Source organism: Triticum urartu, chromosome 2A (assembly GCF_056163025.1).
Source record: "Triticum urartu cultivar PI428250 chromosome 2A, HENAU_Tu73, whole genome shotgun sequence".
NCBI classification, from domain to species: domain Eukaryota; kingdom Viridiplantae; phylum Streptophyta; class Magnoliopsida; order Poales; family Poaceae; genus Triticum; species Triticum urartu.
In genome coordinates this window covers 493602532-493611402 of record NC_141874.1, presented here as the reverse complement: position 1 = coordinate 493611402, position 8871 = coordinate 493602532, and positions in this window count along the sequence as shown.

The window sequence follows — 8871 nt, the reverse complement described above, 5'->3', positions numbered from 1 at the left end:
TAAACTTACGGAAAATATTGGTGTCCATAAAATATTTAACACAATCAAACTTAGGTGTCATACCTGACTCCTTACCTTCGTTGAGGTCCCAATCTTCAGAGTTGTGTTTAATTCTATCTAATAAATTCCATCTGAATTCAATAGTCTTCATCATAAAAGAGCCAACACAAGAAGTATCGAGCATGGTGCGATTGTTTTCAGAAAGCCGAGCATAAAAACTTTGCATAATTATTTCTCTTGAGAACTCATGATTGGAGCATGAATATAACATTAATTTAAGCCTCCCCCAAGCTTGAGGGATGCTTTCTCCTTCGCGAGGCCAGAAATTATATATATAATTGCGATCACGATGGACAAGATGCATAGGGTAATACTTTTGATGAAATTCCAGCTTCAATCTTTTATAGTCCCACGATCTCATATCATCACATAGCCTATACCATATCAATGCGTCTCCCTTCAAAGATAAAGGGAAGACCTTCTTCTTAGCAGCATCATCGGGTATACCTGCAAGCTTAAATAATCCACAAACTTCATCCACATATATTAAGTGATCATCAGGATGCTTTGTTCCATCTCCTGTAAAAGGATTAGCTAGCAGTCTTTCTATCATACCCGAAGGATACTCATAAGGAATTTCATTTTCAATAGGTTCAGTAAGTTGAGGAGCAACTCTTTGCTCTACTAGACGGGGTGAAGATACCCCGAACAAGCCCCTCAGAGAATTACTTTCCATAGTAACAAGTGACAGTAAATTTCAGCACACTATATAAATTTTTCCTTACCAAATTCCACCTACCAAAGGCACTACACTCCCCGGCAACGGCGCCAGAAAAGAGTCTTGATGACCCACAAGTATAGGGGATCTATCATAGTCCTTTAGATAAGTAAGAGTGTCGAACCCAATGAGGAGCAGAAGGAAATGATAAGCAGTTTTCAGCAAGGTATTCTCTGCAAGTACTGAAATAAGTGGTAACAGATAGTTTTGTGATAAGATAGATTGTAACGAGCAACAAGTAACAAAAGTAAATAAAGTGCAGCAAGATGGCCCTATCCTTTTGTAGCAAAGGACAAGCCGGAACAAACTCTTATAATAGGAAAAGCGCTCCCGAGGACACATGGGAATACCGTCAAGCTAGTTTTCATCACGTTCATATGATTCGCGTTCGATACTTTGATAATTTGATACGTGGGTGGACCGGTGCTTGGGTGCTGTTCTTACTTGAACAAGCATCCCACTTATGATTAACCTCTATTTCAAGCATCCGCAACTACAACAAAAGTATTAAGGTAAACCTAACCATATCATGAAACATATGGATCCAAATCAGCGCCTTACGAAGCAACCATAAACTAGGGTTTAAGCTTCTATCACTCTAGCAACCCATCATCTACTTATTACTTCCCAATGCCTTCCTCTAGGCCCAAATAATGGTGAAGTGTTATGTAGTCGACGTTCACATAACACCACTAGAGGTTAGACAACATACATCTTATCAAAATGTCAAACGAATACCAAATTCACATGACTACTCATAGCAAGACTTCTCCCTTGTCCTCAGGAACGAACGTAATTACTCACAAAGCATATTCATGTTCATAATTAGAGGGGTAATAATATGCATATAGGATCTGAACATGTGTTCTTCCACCAATTAAACCAACTAGCATCAACTACAAGGAGTAATCAACACTACTAGCAACCTACTAGCACTAATCCCGGACTTTGAGACAAGAATTGGATACAAGAGATGAACTAGGGTTTGGAGATGAGATGGTGCTGGTGAAGATGTTGATGGAGATTGCCCTCTCCCGATGAGAGGCACGTTGGTGATGACGATGGTGATGATTTCCCCCTCCGGGAGGGAAGTATCCCCGGTAGAACAGCTCTGCCGGAGCTCTAGATTGGATCCGCCAAGGTTCTGCCTCGTGGCGGCGGAGTCTCGTCCCAAAAAGTTCCTCTCTATTTTTTTTCATCGAAAGACCTCATATAGGAGAAGATGGGTGTCAGAGAGCCACCAGGGGCCCACGAGGTAGGGGGGGGTGCCTAGGGGGGGGCGCCCCCCACCCTCGTGAGAAGGGTGTGGGCCCCTTGGCCTTCATCTTTGGTGTGGATTTTTCTTTATTTCTTTTAAGACGTTCCGTGGAGTTTCAAGACTTTTGGAGTTGCGCAGAATAGGTCTCTAATATTTGCTCCTTTTCCAGACCAGAATTCCAGCTGCCGGCATTCTTCCTCTTTATGTAAACCTTGTAAAATAAGAGAAAATAGCCATAAGTATTGTGACATAAAGTGAAATAACAGTCCATAATGCGATAAATGTCGATATAAAAGCATGATGCAAAATGGACGTATCAGGTGTCATCACCAACATGAAGGCTGAAGATGTGGTTTTTCTGATGGCAATGGGCAGCGTTAATCTTGAAGAATGCTGAGCAGGTAATGCCCTCACGAAGCCAGGAGAAACTAGCCCTTTGGAGCGCGATGGAACATTCCAAAGATGCCAACCCTAGGCATGCACCTTTGAGCTTCCGCTGAAGCCATCACTGCAAAATTTACTCTATTCAGTGACAAAAACCTTGGCGAAAACATGAACCGTCGCCTAAAACCATTTTCTGTGGTGGTCCACCATCACGAGGTGTTTCCCTCCCGGGGCAGGGCCCTAGCAACTTTGGCGACGTTTTGGGTTGATATTTTGCGATGTATTGGGCCGTCACTACGCATGTCCATTTTCTGGGACGAGTCTCATTGTCACACTTAATGTTGGTGGGTTAATTTTTTGCAAATGTAAATAAAAATAACATGTAATTGTTTTTCAGCTAATTCATTTACGGGATCTCTTTTCATAATAGCGGGAACTTGGAATTGGGATCGTCTGGTTCCCTCCTAACAAAGGGATTTGGGATCGTCGGCTTAGGGCCCTCTGTCATACCACACCCCTAGTAGCGAGTCGAGAGGCCGTCACGATGAGGTGAATGTGGCTGCAAGGGTACGACGAGACCACACGCTACAGTTGAAGGGTGAAGTCGCGTGCGACAGCGGCAGCGTCAAACAGGGGTGATTTCAGGTTAGATCTGTTTACTGAAAACATCATATAGTAGCAAATATCAGGTGCGTTCTATTTACTTTTCATGTTGTACAGGAAATGCATCCTGGTTTGAGTACTCATGGAATGGTCCTCACGCCACCGTACATGGCTGGTGTGAATCAATTTATGGAATTCGCGCTTGCTCACAACAATGGGTCGAAGATATGTTGTGCCCATGCAGAAATTGCCGTAATGGGACCCACTAAAATATTGATGTTGTCCGATGTCACATAAATGTCACTGGTATGCTCAGGTCCTATACGACTTGGATCTATCCCGTCGCGCCGCCGAAGCAGCACGCAGGTCCTGCTGCGTTGTTGATGCGGCATACTGGTCAGGCCATGCCGCGGAAGCAGAAGAAATGTCTCCCCGCGCCGCGAATGCAGCAGAGATGTCCTCCCGCGCCCGGCAGCTTGGGAAAATGTCTCGTGGGCAGGCGAGGACTCTTACAGGTGCATGCATGTGATCGTCTATAGCCAGATGGATCAGATCTCCGGCTGGGTGAGGTTGCAGGACGACATGAAACCCTCCTTTGCCGGCGTCATCCGGCAACTAAATGAGAGCAATGGGAAGCTCCGGGCTGAGCGCGACCTGCTAAGGGCGAAGATCGTCGGAAGTGCGGAGCTGCAGGAGGAGACCACTGCCTTGTTGAAGAGGACCGACGTCTTTGTCGAGAAACTTATGGACGAGAATGCCATGCTGCACATCGAGCATAGAAGGCTGGTGGAGGAATCCGTGGATGCTCTCAAGAAGCATCTTGAGGACAAGAAAGAGCTCATCGCCGCTCACTGCGGAGACTAGTTCCCGCGGCCTGCAGCAACGCATCAAGAAAGTAGAGATCAGCGAGCCAGATTGTTGTCTTCCTTCTTCTTTTGCCCTTGTGTATTTAGGGCGTTGCCGCATGTGGCTTTTTAAAATTATGTTCCTAAATATGTAAGACAATTATTATCCACTGTCATCGTCCTTATCATCATGCTTGCTATAAGTCACAGTCGATGCTATATAGGTCCGTTGGATATTACATCAAGATCCGTGCAAAACTTTCATTTTAGATTTTCATTTTTCTCTCTTAAATCTCAGTCCAGTGAGATATATAGCCACACCGTAGAACAGGGGCTCAAGCACCATTAATGGAGACGTTGGGAGGGAGGTGCGCAGCGGGTAGCGGTCAAAGGGCTCTCCTCCCGATGAGCACGCGCAGGGGTCTGATCGCATGCCTCCTTTACTCAAATAGCTACCCCGCACAACACCTTCTAGCCAATAAAAAAAGGGGACACATGGCGGCACGTAATTGGTAAGTAGAACAACCATGGTTTCAATAATACTTGTGTTTCCGTTTTGTAACGTGACAACACTTGTTCCAAAATGACTTTGTTGATTGTTAATGTGTGCGCCTTCGCAAATCGGACAGAAAAATTACCACATCATGTTGATGCCATGTCATGACACCATGCCAAGTTTCATGATTTTCAGGCATGTTTTGGATTTACAGGAATTAAAAAACCAAGTTTCTCAATCTTTCTGACCGAGCCACGACGCCTAGATGTTTGAATTTCATTCTCATTTCTTGCATGGGACCTAGAAATTCACCCAAGGACACACATGTGATTTTTCAACCAACTTTGGTGCACTAGAGCATGTGCTTGTAGTTCAAATTTAAATTATGCACATTAAATGCCCAGAAACTCAATTAATGTATACAAAGGCCAAACGAATCCGGAATAATTCCAAAATTTAGCACGATACTTCTATTTGGTCTAATCTACGTGTATAAAAAAATTAAGGCGGGAGAAGGCGGTGTACGTATGTCGTTTCGCACACGGAGGTGACAAGTTCCCTCTCGAAACCACTAGCCTTCTTGAGGGAAGCTCTGGTTTGCAAGAAGCTTACACCAAAGCTTGTCCCAATTCGGCCAAAAAATTTACCGCAGCATGTTGGTGCCATGTCATGACACCATGTCAAGTTTCATGATTTTCAGATGTGTTTTGGATTTACAGGAATTAAAAAACCAAGTTTCTTAATATTTCCGGCCGAGCCACGATGCCCAGATATTTGAATTTCATTCCCATTTCTTGCATGGGACCTAGAAATTCACCCAATGACACACATGTGATTTTTCAACCAACTTTGGTGCACTGGAGCATGTGCTTGTAGTTCAAATATGAATTATGCACATTGAATGCCCAAAAACTCAATTAATGTATAAAAAAGGCCAAACGAACCCGAAATAATTCCAAAATTTAGCATGATACTTCTATTTGGTCTAATCTGCCTATGTAGAAGGCAGTGTACGTATGTCGTTTCACATATAGAGGTGACAAGTTCCCTCTCGGAACCACGAGCCTTCTTGAGGGAAGCTCCGGTTTGCAAGAAGCTTACAACAAAGCTTGTCCCAATTCGGCCAAAAAATTTACCGCAGCATGTTGGTGCCATGTCATGACACCATGCCAAGTTTCATGATTTTCAGGCGTGTTTTGGATTTATAGGAATTAAAAAACCAAGTTTCTCAATCTTTCCTGCCGAGCCACGACGCCCAGATGTTTGAATTTCATTCCCATTTCTTGCATGGGACCTAGAAATTCACCCAAGGGAACACATGTGATTTTTCAACCAACTTTGGTGCACTAGAGCATGTGCTTGTAGTTCAAATTTGAATTATGCATATTAAATGCCCAGAAAATCAATTAATGTATAAAAGGCCCAACAAACTCGGAATAATTCCAAAATTTAGCATGATATTTCTATTTGGTCTAATTTTCCTGTGTAAAAAAATTAAGGCAGGAGAAGGCAGTGTACGTATGTCATTTCGCACACGGAGGTGACACTTTCCCTCTTGGAACCACGAGCCTTCTTGAGATAAGCTCCGGTTAGCAAGAAGCTTACACCAAAGCTCGTCCCAATTCAGCCAAAAAAATTACCGCAACATGTTGGTGCCATGTCATGACACCATGCCAGGTTTCATGATTTTCAGGCGTGTTTTGGATTTACAGGGATTAAAAAACCAAGTTTCTCAATCTTTTTGACCAAGCCACGACGCCCACATGTTTGAATTTCATTCTTATTTCTTGCCTGAGACCTGTAAATTCACCCAAAGACACACATGTGATTTTTCAACAAACTTTGGTGCATTGGAGCATGTGCTTGTAGTTCAAATTTGAATTATGCATATTAAATGCCCCAAAACTCAATTAATTCAAAAAAATGGCAAACAAACTCGTAATATTCCAAATTGAAACACGACACTCATGTATTAGTTGCATGTTCACTGTACGTAGTTCTAGCAATTCAAACACCATCCTTTTCCTCCGTAACACCATTTTGTCTTTCAAAACATAATGAAAAAAATTAGGTATACCACAAATAGTTTATTAGAAAGAATCGTGTAGGATGCAATATAAAATATCTTGGCGCATTATCTTGTCTGGCTTACGCAGGAAGCTTCGTCGTCTACAGTCCACTGCCCCTGCTTGAACCACACTTGTGCGCAAGTTTCTCGCGGCACCGAGCGAATTTTTTTGCCACCGCTGAAATATCTATCTCCCCGCCCCCTCCCTCCCACCAAAAGCCACATTTCCACTGTTCCTCATTGCCTTCCAAGTTCAAACATTCACTGCTGCTTTACTGGCAGCTCAGCCTCCTCATCGGCGACCCTTCTTCTTGCAGCGCCGCCTCCTCGCCGGCTACCCTTCTTCTTGCAGCGCTACCTCCTCGCCAGCGACCCTTCTTCTTGCAGCACCGCCTCCTCGCCGGCGACCCTTCTTCTTGCTGCGCGGCGTCCTTGCTGCCGACCCTTCTTCTTGCTGCGCAGCCTCGTCGATATGGTCAGGTAATCCACACCCCACCCACACCATCCTCCTCTTTCCCGCCCCACATGCCCCGACCGACGGCACGACACCTTCCACTGAAAACACTGTCCCCTCCTCCAATTAAGCACCGCCCACAGCCATTTTGCATGCAGTATAACATGGAGCTCAGTAGCATGCGGCCGCATGCGCTCACGAGGTCGCTATGGATGCCATGCATGTCGACCACCAGATCTTGGAGGAGCACCTCGTCTTCGAGGCCACCATCGACACCGCCACGCGGTTGTCTACTTTAAAATACAGTTTGTGCTGTTTTCTCAAGGCCACCGCCAGTGCCTTCTAGTGATTTGTCCTCTGTAATGTTAATATGCAATCTGATGTTCAGTTAACAGTTTGGTCCTCTGAAATGAATGTTCAATTAACACTTTGGTCCAACAATTGCTACATTTCGTAGTACTGTTCTCAAGCATTCTTTGTTTTGTTAACTGTCTTATCTTCCAGTACATGTTTCTATTCTGCAATGTCGTGCTCAGTTTACTATTTTGGTTCATTTGGTCTGCTGTCCATTTAACTGTTTGGTTCAGTTCTGCAATTTGATTTTCATTTGCTGTGGGTACAATTTTGTATTGTTATGCATGTGACACCAATCGAATTTGGCTGTACTCAGTACATATTCTACTGATAGTATGGCAACTCTCAGTTGACCTAATCAAGATCTTCCTTATGTGTGTTGTAGGGAAACAATGGGAGACACTGCGGTTTACCATTGAAGTTTGTTCAAGCAGGGTCCTTTGGCTAATAGCACATTATTGTGCAGTTGCAGGAATCATTCGAATATTTAGGTTTCTTACAATTTGGTCTTGCACATGTAGGTCCTGCTGTCAGAGGCTTAGACCCACTGTTCGACCCATTTTGCATGTGGGGAAATGAGATGTCCATGAATATCGGTCAAGTCAAGAAACTCGAAAAGATTGTTAGGATGAAGAAACTTGCGACGAATAACAGCAAGATCTTTGTTTGCACAATGAAGAAGACATCAATCAACTATAGGATGGTACTAGCTCTTTTACCTTGTTTTTACCCCTTGCGCCATTTCAAAATTTATAACAACGATTTATGCATAGCTTTGTTTTCAGTACTTTTCAAAGCAGTTCACCGATGATTATCTCTCGAACCACCTGCATGGTCAAGAGGCGAGGAAGGTATTCATTCAACACCCACGGTACAATATTGAAGTCTTGCTGAAGAGGATGAAGGTTGGGCGGGCAATTATCCATAGCCACTGGCCTAAAGTTGCCAGGACATTCAACATCACTGAAGGCTCAATATTTGCCTTCTGCTTCTGCAGTTTCCAAGATGAGATTCATGTGTCTATTTACCATGTATGATGCTACTTTCCAAAGGTTTTTGATGCTGCATGTGAAACTTGGTGCTGTTGTGTAATGGCATAACTGAGTGCCAAAGCTATCTGATGTAATTCGATTATGAAATCCTAGTTGCTATTATACGGATATGAAATATCTGCTGTGTTTTATAAGAAATATCAGTTTGATTAGTACATGGATTATCAACAATAGGCTAATTATCCTGCTTATTGGGGTTTTCTATTGCAGACGATTACTCAAACAATATCGTGGGCGATGAACTCAAATAACCCGCACGGTTTCTGGAAAGTAGGCGTGTTCGATCAACTAACAATCACACACGGCTTCCGGCAGCGAACTGTTTGCGTTAGGCCACCTTGCACAAACGTTTCCACACAAAGAACTGTGTGTGATATACATACCTACGGAAATGTTTTTCTAGGATTCACCATGTGGGATGTACATACCCACGGAAATGTTTTTCTCGGATTACCGTGTGGGATGTACATACCTACGGAAATGATTGGGTTTCGATGCCTCGCCAGATCGCACACGAGCTCATTTGGTGTCCCAGGAGGGCCTATCCCCGACGATTTCTGGGTCGTGTGGGAAGGACCC